The sequence below is a fragment of the Eretmochelys imbricata genome, chromosome 1, assembly GCF_965152235.1.
Source record: "Eretmochelys imbricata isolate rEreImb1 chromosome 1, rEreImb1.hap1, whole genome shotgun sequence".
Taxonomy (NCBI): Eukaryota; Metazoa; Chordata; order Testudines; family Cheloniidae; genus Eretmochelys; species Eretmochelys imbricata.
In genome coordinates, this window is record NC_135572.1 from 7,792,139 (window position 1) to 7,797,282 (window position 5,144).

Consider the following 5,144-nt stretch of genomic DNA (forward strand, 5'->3'; position numbering starts at 1 on the left):
ATGATAGTTTGAACGTTCCCAGCAAAACTCAGATGTGCTTTGGAGTCTCCCAAAGTCCATTGTCAGTTAAGTGTTTCTTGATTGGGCCCTTAATCTGCAGAGTCCCTTCTCAAGAAGCTGACCAAATGCTTCACTTATGCAACACATTGAGATACAAGTACATAGACAATATTCATAACTTCAACTACAAAATGATACACACATACAGATAGCATAATCCTAACCAACAAATCATAACCTTTTCATAGACACCTCATATATCAACTTTTGTACAATATTTGCTGCAAATATATAACAGTGGTTGCAACAATGATCTATACGGTCACAGTTTATGTCAATAATATCACAAAGTGCGATGGCAGCTCCCTCCCCACTCTGCCTCCCTCCCTCTACCCCGCTCCCAGAAGTGGCGGGCATGTCCCTCTATCCCCTGCGGGGGGTATCGCTCTGTGCTGCCCTCACCCTGAGGGCAAACTCCACAGCTCCTATTGGCCAGGAACATCTGCCAGTGGGAGCTACTGGGGTGGCACCTGCTGCCAACCCCCCGCCCCAGCCTAGAAGTTGCTGCCAGAGGGGTGTGAATACCAATCACTTTGGGAGCCGCGCCACCCTAGGTAAGTGCCATGCCCCTTACCACCTCCTGCACCGCAAGGCCCTGGCCAAGCCAAGAACCCACACCCGTCACCCAATCTTCCTCCCAGAGCCCGAACCCCTCACGGCCTCCCATAACCCAACCCCCTGCCGCAGGCCAGAGCCTGCACTCCAACCCCCTGCCCCAGTCCAGAACCCACACCCAAACTTTCTTCTAGAACCTGACTCCCCACACTCCCTCCCATACCCCAACCCTCTGCCCCAGGCCAAAGCCTGCACCCCGCACCCAAACAACCTCCTGCAGCCCAACCCCCACACCCCTTCCCACACCCCAACCCCCTGCCTCAGCCCAGAAACTGCACCCCTCACCCAAACGACCTCCCAGAGCCCAACCCCCACACCGCTTCCCACACCCCAACCCCCTGCACCAATCAAGGTACCTCACTTTATTTTCATTTACTTCCTATTACTTATAATAGAGGAGGAGGAGGAAGAAAAACAGAATGAAAAATGGGAGGGGCAGATAAGAGAGAATGTTCTTTTCTTGGCTGGGTCCCAAAGGGGGGGAGGACCCAAAAATAAAGCGACGCATGGGGGGCCCCACTAACTGTAAATCCCCCGCTGGTAACGACAAACCCGGATTCCAGGAATAGAGCCTGTGGCAGGGCTGGAGCTGCCGTCCAGTTGGGGAGCCTCACCGGGCGTCCCCTGTGAATTGGCCTCCGGCAGTTTGCCATTGGTCACGCCAGGGGTTAAAGCTGGTGCGTACAAAGCCAGGCAGCTGACATTCCCTGATGACCAAGAGGCCCCCGAGGGACTGTGCCGGCAGGCTTCACAAAGACAGTTGCCTCCCTCTCTGAACAGAGACTGCCTGCTGCTGATGCAACCGCTCCGATGACTCCTTGTCCTTTAGGGTGAAGACCTCTGGTGTCAGCGGCTCCCCTTCTAGCAGGAATTGGGTACGTTGGCAGGTTTCACTATCTTTAAAACGTGAAGTGGAGGGGAAAGGCTGGAAGCTGTTTCCATTGGCAGATGTTCTGTGCAGTGGCAGAGGACACAGCGGGGCTGTCGGGGTGACTCAGTGAGGGGTTTGGAAGACAGGCAGCATTAGGCAGCTTGGGAACCGTGCTCCACGGTGGGCTGTTCAAGCTACACAAAAATCTGACATTCAAAGTGAGCTCAGACTATGACAATTCCCATGCCCTGCATCAGGATTTCTCAAGGGGTCCTATTTCTAGAGGTGCCGTGTGCTCTGGGCCCGATCCTGCCTGGGCCTGAGCGAGAGGAGATCCCACGGATCATCAGTGACTAGTTCCCAAATCGCCTCAGGTTTCTTTGCTCCTGGAATTTTATTCAGCAAATGCATTTTGAAAGGTTTTATTGTCTGGCTCAATTGTGAACGCAGGAATTCAGAGCTGCAGATGCTCCGGGTACAGGCTACAGACTGACAGAACACAACCTGAGGAGACCCAGTCAACTGTGAACCCATGGACAGGGGAGCTATTAGACTTTTGCTTGCTGACAAGTGACTGAATGACGGCTGAGACACTGCGATCTTTTCAGATTCTGAAGAAATCCAGATGACAGACGCTCCATTTTAAGTCCCACTGTATCCTGAGAAATCATAGAACATTATGGTTGGAAGAGTCCTCAGGAGGTCATCTAGTCCCAGCCCCTGCTCAAAGCAGGACCAATCCCCAACTAAATCATCCCAGCAAGGCTTTGTCAAGCCTGACCTTTAAAACCTCTAAGGAGGGAGATTCCATCACCTCCCTAGGTAACCCATGCCAATGCTTCATCACCCTCCCCGTGGAACATTGTGTCTATTAAAGGACAGATGTGCAAATGTTACATCAAAACTTGGCATTGTAATACAAATATTACAAATCAAACTTTCATGACATGCCTGTATATTGAAAGCCAGCAGTAGAGTTGTTGGAATCTCCACAGGAAAGAGTAGTGGAAACTTTACTGCTTAATGGCTTTTGCATTAGAAAATATTTCGGAAATACTCCACAGACTGGTTGTAATGGGTTTCTGCTATGAACTCTTTGTTCAGTGAACAGTTGTATGATATTGTCTCCTGGTTAACTGACCAGAAGCTGTTTCTAAAACTTACATTCAGGGTCATGTACACACTCCCTCTGCAAATCTCTCTTTCAGTAGTACAAAGCTGAGGTGCAGGAAAGAGAAGTGTTATAGAGGTTGTATGAAATTTACAAATATCACCTCTTACATGAGCATGACAGAAGTAACTTGGACACTTGATTGGATATTAGGAGAATCCTAGTGTTTATATATATAAATATATATATAAGTATATAATGAGGCATTGAAACACGTTTATGAATAGCTTCCATGCAGGGCAGATAAATACAATGACCATTTTCACCATGCACTTGCCATATGTTTCCACACATGTCATGATACAATGGGCCATACTCAGAAGTTAAGAGCCAGAAAGGGTGTCTCTGCGAAGGTCACAACTGTAAAATAACAGTGTTCAAGTAGGCTGCAGAACTCAAAGCCACAATACATCAATGGGGCCAAGAGCTTAGAAACTTTCAAAGAGTGACTGGGTGTGTATATGGGTAACCAGAAAATACAATTCCAGTATTGAGGATTGTTTTAAAAAGTCTAGGAAGGGCCCACAACCTTCCTGATTTATACCAAAAAATATGTCTTACTAGTGGGTGTCAAGGGAACCTTTTCCTGGGAGCAGGTCATCTCATAGCTGCCTATTACAGGGCTTCTTGAACCTTCCACTGAAGCATCGAGAACTGGTCACTGGATACTGAACTAGATGGACTGCAGGTCCAGTCTGGCAGTGCCTATCTTCTTAACCATGATGTAAATCCAAGACTATGTTTTTGCTGATCTTCCTTGAGCTCCTGGGAGTCTCTAGGATTGCACAGAGAGCAGAATGATGTCTCATTAAATATCACCTTGTCACCTGTTCTTTTTCCTTTCAGGAAGGAAAGTCCAAAACTCTTAGGACCTCCCGTGTACCTTATGTCAGCTGTCAATGACACCAAACTCAACTCTGCAGTGTTCCTTCTCACTGGCATAACTGGGCAGGAAGACGTCCATCTCTGGATCTCTATCCCCTTCTGCTTCATTTATGTTTTTTCAATATTGGGAAATTCAACCATTCTGTTCATTATAAAAACAGATCCAAGCCTCCATGAGCCCATGTACATTTTACTTTCCATGTTGGCCATCACGGACCTTGGCTTATCGATATCCACCACACCGACAATACTGGGTATGTAACTGTTTAACTGTAGGGAGATCAGCCTCGATGCCTGTTTTGCCCAGCTGTTCTTCATCCTCTCACTTGCAATGATTGAACCCTCCATACTCTTGTTGATGGCGTTTGACCGCTTTGTTGCAATCTCTAACCCCCTGAGATATGCTTCCATCTTAACCCTGCCGAGAATATTCAAGATGAGACTGGTATGCGTGCTAAGAGGGGTGGCCGTATCATTCCCATTCCCCTTTCTCCTGAAACGGTTCCAATACTGTCGAGTCAATGTCCTCTCCCATTCCTACTGCCTGCACCAGGATGTCATGAAGCTGGCTTGTTCAGGTATCACAGTCAACTACATCTATGGCTTGTTTCTTACAGTCTCCACGGTGGGGTTTGATTCACTGCCCATCTTCCTCTCTTATGTGATGATCCTCAAAACAGTGCTGAGTGTTGCATCCCACACGGAGTGCCTCAGGGCCCTGAACACCTGCGTCTCCCACCTCTGTGCCGTCCTGCTCTTCTACACACCAGAGATCGGCTTGTCTTTGATACACAGATTGGGGAAGGGCTCTTCTCCCTTACTACAGATTGTCCTGGGCTACATCTACCTGCTCGTCCCGCCCTGATGAACCCAATCGTGTACAGTGTGAAAAGCAAACACCTTCGTGGGAGGATAATCAGAGTGTTCATCGATTGAATGGTTAATGCTGGCTCCAGTGCTGCTGACCTGGGAGATGAAAACCATGGGCCACCTATTCCTTGCTGGACCCTTACATCTGAGACGACATGAGCTACTGATCTCCAGTCTGTAGAGAGAGGTTCACACAGTGTTAAAGGTCTGGAGCAATGGGAGAGGGGCTGGTGAGGGAGGACAGCTCACTGCGGGATGGAGACCAAGACAGTCAGCAGCATTTACAAAGGGCTTGTCTACACTGCCAAGTTTTGTAAATGAAACTTATGTTGACCCGAAAACAATTGATAAAAGCAAAGTCACCAAAGCAAATCTACATTTGCTCCCTCTGTCAACAGATTGTGTCCACATTCGGGGCACCATTCTCGACAGCATGAGCAATGCATTGTGAGTATGTATCCCACAGTGCCTGGTGACACCATTCTGACATTTCACCCAATAATGCTTTCTGGAAATATGCTCATGAATGTAAATATGACATAACTGGACTATGTTTGATTCTACGTATGCCATGTAACATATCACTGTAAAGGTTATGATCTACTGAATATATTCATCCTATTTGTATGCATGTGTCATTATTGTGTTTGAAGTTATGAATAGTGGTTGTGT

General features: G+C 47.7%; 1 pseudogene; it reads left to right on the forward strand.

The window, feature by feature from the left end:
• The first annotated feature begins 3,603 nt into the window (after positions 1-3,603).
• LOC144259692 (olfactory receptor 51G2-like) lies at positions 3,604-4,538 on the forward strand (annotated as a pseudogene).
• The last annotated feature ends 606 nt before the right edge of the window (positions 4,539-5,144 follow it).